We start from the raw sequence: 18,416 nt of genomic DNA, 5'->3' as shown, positions 1-18,416 counted from the left end.
CATTAAGAGCCCAAGAGACAGAAAGGGCCACATAAACCAGAGACTACATCAGCCTGAGACCAGAAGAACTAGATGGTGCCCAGCTACAACTGATGACTGCTCTGACAGGGAACACAGAGAACTCCTGAGGGAGCAGGAGAGCAGTGGGATGCAGACTCCAAATTCTCGTAAAAAGACCAGACTTAATGGTCTGACTGAGACTAGAAGGACCCTGGTGGTCATGGCCCCCAGACCTTCTCTTGGCCCAGGACAGGAACCAACTCTTCAGACAGGGATTGGACTGGACAATAGGTTGGAGAGGGATGCTGGTGAGGAGTGAGCTTCTTGGATCAGGTGGACACTTGAGACTGTGTTGGCATCTCCTGTCTGGAGGGAAGAGGAGAGGGTAGAGAGGGTTAGAAGCTGGAGGAATGGACATGAAAAGAGAGAGTGGAGGGAGGGAGTAGGTTGTCTCATTAGGGGAAGAGCAATTGGGAGTATGTAACAAGGTGTATATAAGTTTTTGTGTGAGAGACTGACTTGATTTGTAAACTTTCGCTTAAAGCACAACAAAAATTAAAAAAAAAAAAGAAAGAAATCAAAAGACGCATTGCATTGGGCAAATCTGCTGCAAAGGACTTCTTTAAAGTGTTGAAAAGCAAATATGTCACCTTGAAGACTAAGGTGTGCCTGACCCAAGGCATTGTGTTTTCAATCGCCTAATATGCATGTGAAAACTGGACAATGAATAAGGAAGACCAAAAAAGAATTGACGCCTTTGAATTGTGGCGTTGGCAAAGAATATTGAATGCACTGCCAAGAGAAGGAACAAATCTGTCTTGGAAGAAGTACAACCAGAATGCTCCTTAGAAGCAAGGATGGCGAGACTGTGTCTTACATACTTTGTACATGTTGTCAGGAAAGATCAGCTCCTGGAGAAGGACATCATGCTTGGTAAAGTACAGGATCAGCGGAAAAAAAGGAAGACCCTCAAAGAGAGAGATTGACACAGTGGGTGCTACAATGGGCTCCAGGATAGTAACGATTTTAAGAATGGCACAGGACCAGGCAGTGTTTTGTTCTGTGATACATAGGTTGGCTATGAGTCAGAACAGACTTGATGGCACCTAACAACAACAATCAATTTGAAAATGATACCTTCAGTTCTTTTTTACTCCAATTTACTGAACGCTCTGTAATTCTGGTTGACTCATAGTGCCACAGTATTTCAAATTTATTTTCCTAACTTTTTTCAGATTCTTCGAAATCATCCTACTGAGTGATTTGGATAACTTTTATATACAACTTCCATCAACCTAGTTGCATGGTACATTCAAATATTAACAAAAAAAAAATTAGTCAACCCATTTATTTAAGTCTGATTAGAGCCACTTCATTTCTCACAAAAAGATTTAATAAATATAGAATTATTTTACAAATAGTTGTGTTGACATTTGTAAACATATTCCATTTTCTCATGCTTTACTTGAGTCATATTAAGCCCTGATATCCTCCTTCCTTTTGGGAATGTGAGAGTGGAGAGGCAATTAAGAATAATCCACAGCTGGCTCTAGTCAGGCATCTCCTTTCCATGAACCCTTCCTTTATGATAAAAATCTCACATGAGATGATTCTAGATGATGTAATTATCAAGGAAGAGTAAAATTCCCATGTTTCCATATGAGGTTTCATTTCACTGAGAATTAAGTTACCTTGATTAGTGTTTATTTTCCTCGTGCCACACACAAGCAGTTGCACCTAGAAGATATTGCTTGTTTAAGATATTTCTGTTCATTTGTTTAACTTTAAGAGTCTTCTTTGGGACCCAGTCAAGACAGCCAAATTGCATTTGGTTCTTTTTCTGGTCTTTAGGAGCCAATGATGTAACCACCAGGAAGGTAAGTAGCTATAAAAACGAATGTTTCTGCACAAATGAGTTCAAATGCTTGACTGCAGGACATCAGGAATGTTCTGGATGAAATATGATGAATATGTTGTTGCTTCTAAGATTTTGTGGAAACTCTGGTGACATAGTGGTTAAGTGCTACAGCTGCTAACCAAAGGGTCAGCAGTTTGAATCTGCCAGGCGCTCCTCGGAAACTCTATGGGGCAGTTCTACTCTGTCCTATAGGGTCGCCATGAGTAGGAATCACCTCGACGGCACTGGGTTTGGTTTGGTTTTTTGGTTCTAAGATTTTGCAGGTAAGGATAAATTTTCTTAATCTTTTTATTCCCATAAATGATTGTCTAATCAAATATACATTATTCTATTTTAAACACCATTGTAGAAGCAATCTTCTGTATGTTCCTGCTATGAACATATTTTACATTTTGTTTGATTATTACTGTTCTAGTCCTACCCTTCTGAGAACCAATCCTTTTGAAATCCTCACCTGCTCTTCATATTAGGTTTCTAACTTACTCTTCTTACATTAATAACAAAATATTAATATCTATATTTATAAATTTATCACTTCAACATGACAGTTAAATTATCTAGCCTGATGTATGGATTCAATAGATAATAAGTAACATATTTATATTTTCTTACTATTTTAAATAACTTTCGCATGCCATGTGAGGCAGGCAGTGCAGGAATTATCTATATTTTAATTTCAGGAAGGTAAATTGCTTACTTAGATGCATACCCCCAATAGCATATAAACACTGAAATTCAACCTAGTGTTTGTGAATTCACAATGAAACTGAAAGGGAAACAAAAAGAGGTAGCATAGAAAGAAAGAAGAAGGGAAGGAAGGAAACGTATCTGAGCAAACTGTCTAGAAGCTTGGAGTGAGTAAAGAAGGTAGGTAGAAGAAATAGCAATATTTGTTAGTATTGGCTTTGTTTCATCCATTGTCAGAAGTAAGTTTCATACGTATGTATATATATATATGTATATTCTTTCCAGATGAGGGTCATCATCCCATTTTGTGGGTGAGGAAATCAAGGCTACGGAAAGTAAAGAAGCATACTTAAAGTCATCAGCCAATTAAGGGCAGAGTGGGATTACAAATACAAATCTGCGTAATTAAAAAGCCAACATTGTATCAATGATATTTCCCTTAACTTTATAATGGCTCCCACTTTATACTTACAAGGTAAGCATTGCTGGACAGTATAAAATACCTATTTGATTCCTGAGTTTCCTATACAAAAAAGTAATGATGAAAGTGGTGAGAAATTTAAAGTATTGAACACTACAAACACTCTGGGCTGTACCATACGTAATACGACATGAACAATTGACTTCGTTCTCCAAAAGTAAAAGATAAGAAATATTAGACAGTAAAGATAATTTAAATCTATTAGCCAGCAAAACATGTGAAAATAGTAGCCCAACCACTCCTGACTGTCTACTATGTTAGTATCATAATCACTATTCAGAGACTGATGCTGAGTTTGTGCCATTGAGAATGGGTGAAAACAGGAGCACCAACTGGTCTCAAAGGCATTTAAACCCCTACTGAGAACTGGAGCTAATCACTTTATCTTACTTATTTGGAATTTATTATAATTTTTGATCAATTCACATTTAAAATTTTAAACATTACATAATTCTCTTTGACATATTTCATGCACTAAATACATAGCTGGAATATAAGCTTATCAATTTATCTGACTTATTACAAGAAAGGAATCCTGGTGATGTAGCGGATTCCAACCTGGCTGCTAACCAAAAGGCCGACAGCTCAAATCCACCAGCCACTCCTTGGAAGCCCTTATGGGGCAGCTCTCCTCTGTCCTACAGAGTCGGTATGAGTTGGAATCAACTTGATGACAACAGGTTTGGTTTAGTTTTTTTTAACACAAGAAAAATCTAAATGTTAACATCATTTTTGGTGAATTTATATTTTGAAATTAAAAAGAAATGTATATATCTAAAAAAAGCATAGATAGATTGTAACCTGTTTTACAAATGTTGAAATTAAGTTTTATAGTCAGTAAGTATTGCCGATATACAGCTAGTCAACGAAGGAAGTAAAACCCAGGTAATTAAAACTTGATTCTAAATCCCATTCTGTCTCCACAAAAATGTAATTACTTTTTAATCATGCCTGAACTCTGAGTGGACAAGAATATAATAAAAGAAAAAAACAACAGCAAATAAAATGAAACACTCTTTTAACTGTTAAGGTAGAGAAATAAGAAAGACATTTAAAAGTAAATAACAAGGCTTCAACAACAGGTGAAGAGCGCAATAAGGCAGTAAACATGTTGAGTCGACAATAGTGACCATAGTGCTATAAAAAAATATATATATATAGGATGTTAAAAAAAAAAAAAAGACTTCACAGGGACACACAGTGATCAGTATCACATAAAATGGTGGTGGGACTAGAACTTGGGTTTACAGCACTGTGAAGATTTTCAAAGCTATTTAGGAAGTGGTAAAGGGAAAGTAATGCATTCAGAATGGGAAGAGTTGTGAGCAAAGCTATGTTTATGTAATGATTTAAGCATTTTTTCTACAGCATGGGACTTGTAAAATGATTTATTGCATTAAAATAATACTTGAATGACATGGACAGCTAGTTTAATTCCAATAAATCAGAAATTGCAACACCTGCTAAAGGGAAAAGCTGCTGGATGCACATTTTGAAGCATCTAGCTATTTTATTTCGGTGTCAAGATGCTCCTCTCTTTTACATAACGCTGGTAACCTCTGCTGCACTTATTTTTTATTCTTTGTTTTCTGTTTGTATCTGTCATGACAATAGATATCTATTGACTTATTCTGCTGTTTAATGTGTTTTTATTTGTTTTTGTCTTTTTTAACCGTCCGAATTATTACATTAAACATTTACCTACAAGTACACCTATAGTTATGGAACATATTTGTTGTTGAAACTTTCATGTCAAAATATTTTTTGATTCAGTATTCCCTAGCCACAATAGTCCCTCCAACTCTTTAAACCATTGGAACATCACTTTATAATTTGAAATGTAGTGTTATACACATTATTACACACCTGATTGTTGTCTTAAGCCACATAAAAAAAAAACATAGTGGTGAAAAATTTATATAGAGACGATGATTTGATGAAATAGTGGTTTGCCTAATAATAAAACTTAACATTTTTATAAGATTTTTCACTGTAATTTTCAAGGAGAGATTTGGAGCCAATTCTTGAACAATGCTCTTGGCAGGCTGAAGAGTTTTTACCTTAGTAGAAGGTGAAGAGCAGTGGCAAATATTGAGACAAAGCTGTCTTTCTTCCTGTGCTGAGATGAAGGTCCGTGTTGCTGTGTGGAACTGCATCAGGTAGAGAATTTCTAAAGGGAGCCAAGACCCACTATGCAATTTCTTCATCCTTAGAGTTAAATAACCGTAAGAATATTTCCTATACTTCAATTTATTCTTGAACATTGAGTGAATGGTCAAAAAAATGAATGATATTGGGTAATATTTGTGAGAAAACTACGTGTAGAATGTTCATTATATGTACACAGAACTCTGGGTATATGAAGCAAGAAAAATATCTACAAAAAATATGAATTAATCAAGAGAATTAGATTCTGGCAACCAGCACAGAACCAATATGCACTTATGTCTTTAGTGATGTTCAATAGCCAATGCCTTTATTTTCAATTGACTTGCTTACAGAGCTGTGTTTTGTTCTAGAGATCAGTGTTATGAAGGCAAGTGGGACTTGCTGAGGCACCGCAAATGCAGTCAGTGTGATTGTGTGTATCCAACTGGGGATCCGTCACCAACACTGTTGGGAAACTGCTGGTAAGTAAGCACTTTTATTCAACCTATTTCTGACTAAAAGGGCCAGTCCCCAAAATATACTAAAAGGTGCATGTCATGGATTGTATTATTTCCCCCTCAAAATGTGTGTATCAAGTTGGTTAGGCCATGATTCCCAGTGCTCTGTAGTTGTCCTCCATTTTGTGATTGTAATTTTATGTTAAAGAGGATTAGGGTGGGATTGTGACAAAAACATTACTAACAATGTACAAGTACCCAAAGAGAAATTGGATAACTCCTAAAAATCAAACACTTATGCTCATCCAAAGTCTTCACCAGAAGAGTAAACTGATTACCGACAGACTGGGAAACAGTTTTGAGCTATAACATTTCCGATCAGCATCTGATCTCTAAAATCTACATGATATTGCAAAAACTCAATAGCAAAAAGACAAATAATCCATTTTAAAAATGGGCAAAGGATAGGAACAGGTGCTTCAACGAAGAAGACATTCAGGCAGGTAACAGATACATGAGGAAATGCTCATAATCAGTAGCCGTTAGAGAAATGTAAATCAAAACTACAATGAGATACCATCTCACTCCAACAAGGCTGCCATTAATCCCAAATCACAAAATAATAAATGTTGGAGAGGTTGTAGAGAGACTGGAACACTTATTCACTGCTGGTGGGAATTTAAAATGGTGCAGCCACTTTGGAAATCAATCTGGCACTTCCTTAAAAAGCTAGCAATAGAACTACCATAGAATATGGCAATCCCACTCCTTGGAATATATCTTAGAGAAATAAGAGCCTTTATATGAACAGATATATGCACAACCATGTTCATTGCAGCACTGTTTACAATAGCAGAAAGATGGAAGTAACCAAGGTGCCCATCAACAGATGAATGGATAAATAAATTTTGGTACATTCACACGATGGAATACTTCACATAGATCAAGAACAATGATGAATCCGTGAAATATTTCATAGCTTGGAGGAATCTGGAGGGCATTATGCTGAGTGAAATTAGTCAGTTGCAAAAGGACGAATATTGTATGAGACCTCTATTATAAGAACTCAAGAAATAGTTTAAACAGAGAAGAAAATATTCTTTGATGGTTATGAGGGTGGGGAGAAAGGGAGGGAGAAGGATATTCGCAAATTAGATAGTAGACAAGAACTATTTTAGGTGAAGGGAAAGACAACATACAATAAAGGAGAGGTCAGCATAACTGGACTAAACCAAAAGCAGTTTCCTGAATAAACCAAAAGCTCCAAAGGCCAGAGTAGCAGGGGCAGCAGTTGGGTGACCATGTTTTCAGGGGACATCTAGGTCAATCGACATAATAAAATCTATTAAGAAAACATTCTGCATCCCACTTTGGTGAGTGGCATCTGCAGTCTTAAAAACACTATCAAGCGGCCATCTAAGATGCATCAATTGGTCTCAACTCACCTGGAGAAAAGGAGAATGAAGAACACCAAAGATACAAGGTAATTATGAGTCCAAAAGACAGAAATGGCCACGTAAATCCAAGACTACATCAGCCTGAGACCGGAAGAACTAGATGGTGTCTGTCTACAACTGAAGACTGCCCCGACAGGGAACGAAACAGAGCATCCCTGACGGAGCACGAGAGCAGTGAGATGCAGACCTCAAAGTCCCATAAAAAAATCAGACTTAATGATCTGACTGAGACTAGAGGAACCCTGGAGGTCACGGTCCCCAGACCTTCTGTTGGCCCAAGACTGGAACCATTCCCAAAGCCAACTCTTCAGACAGGGATTGGACTGGATTATACGATAGAAAATGGTAGCGGTGAGGAGTGACCTTCTGGTCTCAAGTGGACACATGAGACTATGTGGGCAGCTCCCGTTTGGAGGGGAGATGAGAAGGCAGAGTGGGACAGAAAGTGGCTGAATGGACACAGGGAATACAGGGTTGAGAGAAGGAGTGTGCTGTCTCATTGGTGGGAGAGGAACTAGGAGTACATAGCAAGCTGTATACAAATTTTTGTATGAGAGACTGACTTGATTTGTAAAGTTTCACTTAAAGCACACACACAAAAGATGGAAAGAATACACAGAGTCACAGTACCAAAAGAAATGGTTAACTTTCAGTCGTTTCATGAGGTGGCACATGATGAAGAACTGGTAGTAGTGAAGCAAGAAGTCCAAGCTACACTGAAGGCACTGGCGAAAAACAAGGCTCCAGGAGCTGAGAGAATACCCACTGAGTTGTTTCAACAAACAGATGCAGCACTGTTCATGCCCACTCCACCATGCAAAGAAATTTGGAAGCTAGCTACCTGGCCAACAGACTGCAAGAGATGCACGTTTGTATCCATTCCAAAGAAAAGCGATCCAACAGACTGTGGAAGTTAACAAATGTAAGTGATAGTATTAGTAAATATGGTAAACAAACAAACAAAGAAACTCTATTTTTCTACAGTGAATATGACATTCTATTCCCAGGAGATCTAGTGAGTTTATGATGTTGTTGTTAGGTGCTGTTGGGTCAGTTCCAACTCATAGCGACCCTGTGTACAACAGAACGAAACAGTGCCCAGCCCTGGGCCTTTCTCATTGCAATGTTTGAGCCCACTGTTGCGGCCACCGTCTCAATCTGTCTCATTGAGGATCTTTGTCTTTTTCACTGACCCTCTACTTTACCAAGCATGATGTCTTTTTCCAGGGACTGATTCCTCCTGATAATATGTCCAGAGTACGTGAGACCAAGTCTTGCCACCCACCTTTCTAAGGAGCATTCTGGCTGTACTTCTTCCAAGACAGGTGTGTTCATTCTTCTGGCAGTCCATGGTATATTCATTATTCTTCACCAACAACATAATTCAAGTTTCAGTTCTTTTGCCTTCCTTATTCATTGCCCAGCTTTAGCTGCACATGAGGCGACTGAAAATATCATGGCTTGGTTCAGGCACACCTTAGTCCTCAAAGTGACATCTTCGATTTTTAACACTTTAAAGAGGTCTTTTGTAGCAGATTTGCCCAATAAAATATGTCGTTTGATTTCTTGACGGCTGCTTCCATGGGTGTTGATTGTGGATCCAAGTAAAATGAAATCCTTGATGACTTCAGTATTTTGTCTGTTTACTGTGATTTTTTTATTGTTCCAGTTGTGAGGATTTTTGTTTTCTTTATGTTGAAGTGTAATCCATACTGAAGGCTGAAGTCTTTGATCCTCATCAGTAAGTGCTTCAAGTCGTCTTCACTTTCAGTAAGCAAGGTTGTGTCATCTGCATGTCTAGGCTGTTAATGAGTCTTCGTCCTATCCTGATGCCCCTTCTTCTTCATATAATACAGCTTCTTGGACTGTTTGGATTATATGTTTTTTTAAAGACACTGAGTTTTTGGTAATTTACTATGGCAGCCCTAGAAAATGAATACAGAGCCCTTCACCAAGAACAAGTCAAGTTAGCACCAAAAATGCTCCTGTAAGGGTTGCCACGTAACATGAGACATGGCAGTTTTAAAAAGTATGAAGTAAAACTCTCAGCTTTGACAGACAAAGAGCTCCTCTAAGACTAAGTTCATTGCTGTTGAGTCGATTCTATCTCATAGTGACCCTAAAGGACAGAGTAGAATTGACCCATAGGGTTTCCAAGGAGTGGCTGGTAGATTCGAACTGCTTGAATAAGTATTGTGAAAAAATACAACCCTGACACACAACTTTTCTGAGCTTAGTATTAAAACAAAACAAAACAAAGTCGCTATCAAGTGGATTCTGACTCATAGGGACCCTATAGGACAGAGTAGAGCTTCCCCACAGGGTTTCCAAGGAGCGACTGGTAGATTCAAACTGCAGACCTTTTGGTAGCACCCAAATGCAGTATCATCGCACCACCAGTGGCTTTCAAATCAGCTATAGGCTGATCTCCAAATCCTTAGAACCCAGAAAAGTACTCTACCTCTGAGTGGTATCCACAGCTGGGAACTGTTCTCCACACTTGGATGACCTCAGACATGCAAATCTAACATGTCCAGAAAAAATCTTTTGGTCATTTTCTCAAGTTTGTTCCTCCATGATTTTCCACATGGTAGAGAATGGCTCTGGTGACCATGTGCTCATGGTAGCCTGAATTCTAGAAGTCACCTTTGATTCTCCGTTCCCCTCATCCCATACATCTGATCCACCAGCAATTCTTGGCAGCTCAAGCTCCAAAGTACACCTCAAGCCTGCCCACTGTTCCCACCTGCACTACCACCATCACTCCTCACCCTGACCACTGCAGAAGCATCCTGACCGGTCCTCTGTGTTTGCTGTCTTCAAGTTCTCCTGGGCTACAGTTAATTCCTGGGACACATTCTTTCTCAAGACCATTGAACAATAGAAGGAGAAGGGCATTTAGTTGTATGCTACCTCCTCCGCTTGAGCTGCATGTCCCTCAGAAATCACTTTTCACTGTCCACTCTATAATGTCTCTATTCCAATTTCCTGTCTTTGGCCGCACTGCTTTGATAGCGTGCATGCATGCGTGCTTCAGGGGTCATGTAGACAGCTGCTTGGAGGAATTTTTCTTAGTACAATCATGGTTGTGTGCCATCAAGAGATTCTGACTCATATCAACCCTGTATGACAACTTAGAACTGCCTCACAAGGTTTCCTAGGTTGCAGTCTTTATGGCACAGCCCTGGTGGCCCCGTGGTTAAGAGCTTGGCCGCTAACCAAAGGGTGGACAGTTCGAATTTACCAGTTGGTTCTTTGCAGAAAGACATGGCAGTCTGCTTCTGTAAAGACTTATAGTCTTAGAAACCCTGTGGGGCAGTTCTGCTCTGCCCTATAGGGTCACTATGAGTCAGAATTGATTCAACAGCAACTGGTTTGGATTTTGTTTGGTTAGAATCTTTATGGGAGCCCATCTCCAGATCTTTTCAACCCCTGAGCTGGTGGGTTCCAACGGCCCACCTTTCAGTTAGCCAAGCACTTAACCGTTGCACCTCCAATACTTAACTCTGCACGCGAGAGGGCCCTCTCCTCACGTCTCCCGTCTCCTCACCCCGCACACTTTGGCGTTGTCCTTGCTTCTAGACCCCACGCTCCCCTCTGGAGGCCCAACCCCCCCACGCCCGCCCCCTACCCGGGCCGCTGGGCGGGGCCGGCAGCCATGTTCCTCGCTGTCCAGCCAGTTACTCACGGAAGCGCTCGGACGGGTGGTGAGGGGCCCGGGCCAGATGGCGCGCCTTAGAGAGGATGCTGTTCGTGCTGCTTTCCCTGCCGTGTTCTCTGAAAGGTATGAAACTCCGACACCTGGCTGGAGGGATCTGCTCCCAGACTGAACAAGCCTGGCCCCTCGAAGGTGTGGAGGGAAGGCGCCAGGAGTGTGGGTCCCAGTCCCAGCATCCCGTGGCCTCCAGAGGTTGGAGAGTCCGGACGTTGGGTTAGCAGCTTGCGTTGCCCCCTCCAGCGTACCCCGTCCCGAGTGATCCCCAGGGGCGGACGCTGCGCGGGGGCCGGCGGACGCAGCCACTCTAGGGGCTGCGAGAGGGAGCCTCTGGCCCGGGAGATGCAGCTGGTCCGCGAAATTTGCATCCCAATGGATTTGCGGCGGGGGGGGGGTCCAGCCGCGGGATCCAGCTGCGGAGTGCCCTCGGGCCTGGGGGCTTGAAGGGCTTGGGGAGAAAGGCCGTGTCCAGGGCTGCACCCAGGTCCCTACTCTGCCCGGGGCGGGTTTGCGGGTCAAGCTGGAGGATGGAGGCCTGCCCACCCCGCCCCCCACCTGCTCCCTGTGCCAGGGGGGGAACCAAGGCCCAGAGTTCGCCCGGGCGGGTGAGATTCCAGACTGAGGGCGGGGCACTCGCCCCCATTCCTCCTCCCACCCCCACCAGACTCCGTAGGGTGCCACGGACAGGGGACAGAGGGATCCCCCGCCCAAGGCCCTGCTGCCCCTTACTGTTTTGGGCGCTGTGCCTGGGAGGCTGAGGCACCCCGCGCCCGCGCCCGGCCGGTCTACTCTCGGGGCTGGGGCGTCGGCGCGGCCCCACCGGGAAAGGAAGGGGTCCTGGGAATCTGTGGAGCAGCGCGGGGACCCTACTCCTTGTGGAAGCAGTGATTCAGTGTGTGTTAACAGTGTGGATGCCGGGTCCCGCTCCCCCTCTGGGTGGCGGGGGTGGGGGTAGCAGGAAGGGGTCCTAAGCAACCAGGTCATTTGTTAACTTAAACGTTTGTGCAGCGCTGTGTACCGGTCGCTGTGGACGCGGTCTCTGGTGCTGAGGGGATTTGAGGGTTCCTCACACTGGCGGGATTTGGAGCCTCTACCCTGGTGGCAGTAGGTTTAGTGGGTTACCCTGGTGGCATAGTGGTTACGTGCTAAGGCTGCTAGTCAAAAGGTTGGCAGTTTGAATCCACCAGGTGCTCCTTGGAAACTGTGGGGCAGTTCTACTCTGTCCTATAGGGTCGCTATGAGTCAGAATTGACTGGATGGCAACGGGTGTGTTTTGTTTTTTTTTTTAGGTTGGAGATTAGGTGTCTCTCAGGCTGACATTTGAAGGTCTGGAGCTGACGGTTTATGAGGGTTTCTAAGGGTTTTAAGTGCTCCGGCCATGGGCACCAACCCGATCTTCCAGCACCTGCGGACGGACCGCCCCCCCCCCGGGGGATTGGCTGCTCTGGGACCCCAAGCCCAGAGGGCGGTGAGAAGCTGACAAACGTGAGTGATGTCCTGCAGGCTCCAGTTGGCGGGGCAGCCCTGCTCACATGGTCTCAATACCGGCAATCGGGCAATCGGCTTCGTGCCTGGGGGTGGTTTCCGAATGTTCCCTCGTGTCCCCCCACCCGTGCGGGGCGACAACTCTCCCCTCGGCGGGGACCTAGTAGAGGCCTGCAGGGCATCAGGGTATGGAGGGGCAGAGCTTGGGCGGGGAGGATGCAGCCCTGCAGGTTCCTCTACGTGACCACGGCGGGGGGGTGCGGGTCATGAAGGCTGGGCCTGGTAGAGGACCCACTAGGGCGCGCAGAAGGAGTGGGTTAGGATAATCATAGCATTAATGGGAGTATTGAGAGAGCGCCCTGGGGCGTTGGGTCCCTCGGGAAGAAAAGCTTCTGCTATCGCCACTGGAGCAGTACCCAGGTCAGTCCCGGCTTAGGTCCAGGAGGTTCCCATGCTCCGAGGGTCTGGTGGGCAGAACAGAACCGGCGGTGCGCGCGCCCTCTCGCGGCCTTGCACCGAATCGCTGAAGTTCAGTGTCAGGCGATTCTAAGCCATGGTTTTGGAACTGAATAGTGAAGCAGAGCAAATGATGCAGTGCCTTGATGGGACCGGTGGAGACAACAAGAAGCAAAGCACAGCTCAAACTTCAAAATTCCACTGAGTGTTAGTAGGATTTGGAGGAAGAAAATAGACGGAGAGTCGAGAGGCCCAGAGATGCAGAAGGGTTAGAGGATTAGGGTTAGGGGTTAGGGTTTGGTGTTAGGGGTTCAGGTTGGGGGGTTAGAGGTTTGGGAGTTAGGTTTAGGGGTATAGGTTTTAGGTGGTTGGGGGTTGGGGTTAGGGCTGGGGTTACTAGGCTCGGGCACAATTGGTTTAGGGTTAGGGTTAGAGTGAGGCTGAGGTTGATTCCCCAGTCTTGTGTACCGTCTTTCCTTTGCCAGAGTTACCACATATCTGTCGTTTGGTTGGAAACCCTGATGGCGTAGTGGTTAAGAGCCACCGGTGCTAACCAAAGGTCTGCAGTTCGAATCCACCAGGCACTCCTTGGAAACTCTATGGGGCAGTTCTAATCTGTCCTGTAGGGTCACTATGAGCTGGAATTGACTCGACAGCAGTGGGTTTGGTTTTTTTGGTTATTGTTTAGTTGGCTTTTCTCTACCCGCTCTTCGTCTCCCTGGTGAACATCAAGGATTGTTTCTGTGCATAAATGTTTTCAGGAGTTTTTATGATAGTGGTCTCTTACTGTATATGTCGTTTTGTGATTGGCTTAGTGTGATGCGCCCCAGATTCATCCATGGTGTGAGATGTTTCGGAGATTCATCATTGGTCTTTATTGTCGTGTAGTGTTCCACTGTGTGTACGTACCGTAGTTTGTTTATCCATTCCTCTGTGGACGAGCACTTAGGTTGTTTCCATCTTTTTGCTACTGTGAATAATGTTGCAGTGAACACGGGTGTGCATATGTCTATTCCTGTGACTGCTCATGGAAACCCTGGTGGCTAGTGGTTAAGTGCTACTGCTGCTAACAAAAAGGGTTAGGGTTTGGGGTTAGGGATGTTAGGGTTAGGGTTGTTAGAGTTAGGGTCGTTAGGGTTTGGGGTTAGAGTTTAGGGTTAGGGTTTTTTGGTTGGGGTTAGGTGTTAGGGTTAGGTTTAGGGTTTGAGGTTAGAGTTTGGAGTTACAGGTTAGGTGTTAGGGGTTGCAGTTTGGGGTTTAGGGTTTTGGGGTTTAGTCGTTAGGGTTTGGGTTACGTTTTAGGGGTTAGGGTTTAGGTTTAGGATTGGGGTTGGTGTTGGGTTTGTTTGGGATATGTGGTTTGGGGTTAGAGGGTCGGTGTTAGAGGGTTGGAGTCTAGAGGGTTGGGGGTTAGAGATTGAGGGAGTTAGAGGGTGAGGGGTTAGAAGGTGAGGGGGTTAGAAGTTGAGAAGATTATAGAGTGAGGGAGTGAGAAGGTGAGGGTGTGAGGGGGTGAAGGTTAGGGTTTAGGGTTAGAGGGTTTAGGCTTAGGGTTCAGAAGCTTGGGGTTAGGGGGTTAGGGTTTCAGGGTTCAGAGGTTGGGGTTGGTGTTGTGGTTAGGGTTAGAGAGTTAGGGTTAGAGGATTAGGGTTAGGGGTTAGGGCTAGGGCTTAGGGGTTCAGGTTTAGGGGTTTGGGATGGGTTTGGGGTAAGGTTTTAGGGTTTAGGATTAGAGGGTTAGGCTTAGGGCTTAGAGTTTAGGGTTTTAGGATTTAGAGTTTAGGGCTTAGGGCTTAGAGCCTAGGGTTTAGGGCTTAAGGTTTAAGGCTTAGAGTGAGCGTTAAGGCTGGGGGCTGGGGTTAGGGTTTAGGGTATTAGGGTTAGAGGGTTAGACGGTTTAGTGTTTAAGTTTAGGGTTTAGGGGTTAGGGGTTGGGGTTAAGGGTGTTAGTGTTTAGGGTTGTGGCGTTTAGGGTGTTAGGGTTAAATGTGTTAGGGCTAAGGGTGTTAGGGTTTTAAGTGTTATGGTTTAGGGTTTAGAGTTAAGTGATAGGGTTAGGCTTAGGCTCATTCTTAGGTTTAGGGCTAGGGATTTGAGGTTTAGGGTTTGGGGTTAGGTTTGGAGGTTGGGGTTAGGATTAGGGCTAGGGTTAGAGGGTTAGAGGTTAGAGTTAGAGGGTTAGGGTTTCGGATTAGGGTTTCATGTTAGCGTTAGAGGGTTAGGGTTCGAGGGTTAGGGTTAGGGTCATTAGGGTTAGGGTGGTTAGGGGTTAGGGTTAGGTGTTAGGGTTTAGGGTTTACGGTTAGGTTTAGGGTTTGGAATTTGAGGTTTGGGTTTAGGGTTTGAGGCTTAGAGTATAGGGTTTAGTGTGTAGGGTTTTGATGTGTAGTGTTTTGGGGTGTAGGTGTTTAGGTTGTAGAGTTTAGGCTATAGGGGTTAGGGTTTGGGTTAGGGTTAGGGTTTAGGGCCTTGGGGGTTAGGACCTAAGGGCTTAGGGTCTTAGGGGCTTTGGGGCTCAGGGCTTAGGGGCTAGAGTTAGAGGGCTAAGGCCAGAGGGCCAGAAGGCCAGAGGGCCAGGGTTATGGTTTGATTCCTGGCTGGCAATTTTTTTCCTTCAATATTTTGTGTAAGTCATCCCTTTGCCTTCTTGCCTGCATGATTTCTGCTGAGTAGTCCAAGTTTTTTATTATTTACTCTCCTTTGTTGGTGACTTCCTTTATCCCTAGCCTCTCTTAAAATTCTCTTTATATTTGATTTTGGCAAGTTTGATTATTATGTGTCTCGGTCACTTTCTTTTGAGATCTACCTTATGTGGAATTCGATGAGCATCTTTCATGATATCATGGAAGTTTTCTGCCAACAAATCTTCAACAGTTCCCTTTGTATTTTCTGTTAGCCCTCCCTGTTCTGGTACTGAAATCACTCATAGTTATTTCTCTTGATAAAGTCCCATATGATTCTTTGGATTTCTTCATTTAAATTTCTTTTATCTGCTTTCTCTTCAAATATATTAGTCCCAAGAGTTTCACCTTCAATCTCAGTAATTCTGCCTTCCAATTCCTCAGTTGTGCTCTTCTTACTTTCTATTGAGTTTTCTAACTCTGTAATTTTATTGTTAATCTTCTGAATCTCTGATTGCAGTCTCTCTATGGTTTCTTGCAGCTTATTAAATTTTTAACTATGTTCTTGAGTAACCTTTTTAATTTCTTCAGCTGCTTTATCTTTATGTTCCTTGGCTTGATCTGCATTTTGCCTCATTGGAGAAATCCTTGGGCCCTTCACTGGCTCGCCATGCAGCTCCACAACGTCCACTCCTGGCCGTGGCATTTGGCCGGTGCCCGACTGAACGTGTGCTCCGGAACCATGTTTCTCCACCCATCACTATCATTCTGCCACCAGGGGATATGTGAGTATGGGAGTCACCATTTCTCACTGGCAGCAGCGTCACAAGTCACTAGACTTCCAGGTACCCGCAGACCTAGGCTGCCTTCTGCCTCAGGCAAGGTCCCGAATCCTTTATACCAGATGCTGACACCGGGCAACTGGTGAACATTCATTTTGATCGACACAGAGGTCTGAGTGAGGGTCAGCAGGCCAGGTAGGTGAAGTCAAGGCCAGGTGGGCGGGACTAAGGTTTCTTTGCCATCACCATGGAGAGAGTCTCCCCACCGGAAGAGTGGGCAGAGCTTATGATGGGCCTGGTGACAAGACTCAGCCAATGGCAGAGATCCAGTCCACCAGGCAGATGACACAGGGTCCTCCATTGTGACCTAGGACACCTAGTGGCCACAGGATTTGAGCACACCCTGGGAAAGGCTACGCAGGCACAAGGGAGCCCCTGGTGCGGACTGCTTCAGGGCATTGGCAGAGCAGGCCAGGGTCCAATTTTCCCACTTTCCTCAGGATATCAGTACGCAAGACATCCTCACTCAGCATCTCTTGCCTCTCTCTCTGTATGTGTTCATTCTCTGAAATCTCTTCCTTCTCTCCCTGAGTCACTTCACAGCTTGGAGTGCCTGATAGAGTGCCTAGAGACGAAAGAGCAAAGGGGGAAGGTGACTGATTGGGGAGCTACATCACGGGTGTACTCTGGCCAGGTGAAGCTTGTTGACATGTGGCAGCCTCTCCGGAGACTACTAATTCCGCTGACGACATTCTATGCAAATACCCGGGTGAGTGCCATGGGCAGAAAACATTGACACATACCTGCCAGAGGCCTATCCTGGGTCTGAAGAGTCCACCCCGGTCTCCAGCGACTCATCATCTCAGCACACACTTTCCTGCACGCATGGAAATCGCCTCTCTCCACGAATGCCTTCACCTGCTAGGAAACACACGATGTCACTCAGCCAAAGGAGAGCACAGGCAAAGTCAACTGAAGCCCCCATTGTCAAGATTTTGCTTCTGCTGGGCCACAGCCCCCGGTGGCACACTGCATGCGCGTCACTTCTCCAAAGACAAGGCCGAATTCTGGACAACCAGGGCCCCAGCAGTCCAGAGTCTGCAGAAGGCGGCACATGGATCGCCTCTTTGCCACATACAGGAGGGAGGCCTGTGCCCTAGACTGGCTCCGCTAGAGCTCCACGACCTCAGCTATTTTCCCTGACCTTTGGCCCGTGCCCTCATGAGTGTGTTATCTCTAGTTACACTTCTCCTCCGACCACTCTGAATCCACCACCTGCGGATACCTGAGTATGGAAATTAACATCTATCACTCGCTGCAGTGTCACAGGTCGGTCACTAGGTGTCTAGGCTCAGACTGACCTTGGCTGTCTTCTGCCCAGGCAACTAGCCTAAGCCTTCAAAGGAAATGAGGACACGTGGTCACTGGCCGACATCCTTTAACCAACACTGAGTCCCTGGTCAGCATCCTGGAGTCCTGGCAAGAAGAGCCAGGCACCTCCAGGAGCATCTGGAGGAGGAGACAGGGGCTGAACAGGCTACCACACCTACTGGTGCTGCTACACATGTGGGAGACCTGGCTGCAGAGGGTGCAGGCATGGCCTCAGGGTCAAAGGAGAAAGCACCTGAAGACGTGCTAGGACCCTTAGACTGAGAGAAGCAGGATGTCTGGACTGCAAAATATGCACTCTTCAGGGAAGAAGTTCATTCAAGCTTCTTAAACCCACCTCACCTGGAAAATCCATCCTCTTTTAGCCTTGTGCCCCTTCCACACCCCTTCTAGTACAAAGAGAGATGCAGCCCTACGGCACCAGGGTGGAAGAAGCCCCAGGATAGCTGTCCGAAGACATGAGGTCCACTCCAAAGCTTCCCCCGCCAAGGAGAGAAGAGGACAAGACTTACCTGCAGATGAGGTCTCAGGGCCCTGAGAATGAGCATAATGTCTGTAAGGAAAGAGAAATAGGATTTCAGTGGGACATGGAAGTCTGAGAAAGAGCCTCTGCAAAGATAGCTCTAAGGGAGGTGTGATTGTGAAGGTGGGCTGGTCACTGAGTTCTTTGTAGTACAAGGTAGCAGACAGAAGCCAGACTCTGGGGGGAACCTGCCTGCCGGTGAGCAGTGGGCATAAAACCCTAAACCAATGAGAATCGAATCCCTTCCCAGCAGCTTCTGCACAGATCAGTGATGTTTGCTTGGTCTTTCTCTTTTC

The 18,416-nt window shown here is 44.9% G+C and overlaps 1 long non-coding RNA gene across 1 annotated transcript in view; it reads right to left on the bottom strand.

Annotated features, from left to right (window-relative positions):
• Positions 1–14,824: 14,824 nt before the first annotated feature.
• Positions 14,825–18,416, bottom strand: part of LOC135229172 (uncharacterized) — a 57,175-nt gene continuing 53,583 nt past the window's right edge. The window contains exon 4 of the long non-coding RNA XR_010319934.1: positions 14,825–17,129. This is a non-coding gene — a long non-coding RNA (uncharacterized LOC135229172). The remainder of the gene's footprint in view (positions 17,130–18,416) is intronic.

This window comes from Loxodonta africana, unplaced genomic scaffold, assembly GCF_030014295.1.
Source record: "Loxodonta africana isolate mLoxAfr1 unplaced genomic scaffold, mLoxAfr1.hap2 scaffold_107, whole genome shotgun sequence".
In the NCBI taxonomy this organism is placed as follows: Eukaryota; Metazoa; Chordata; class Mammalia; order Proboscidea; family Elephantidae; genus Loxodonta; species Loxodonta africana.
Note: the sequence above shows the minus strand (reverse complement) of the source record. Positions and strands in the feature narration are given on the sequence as shown.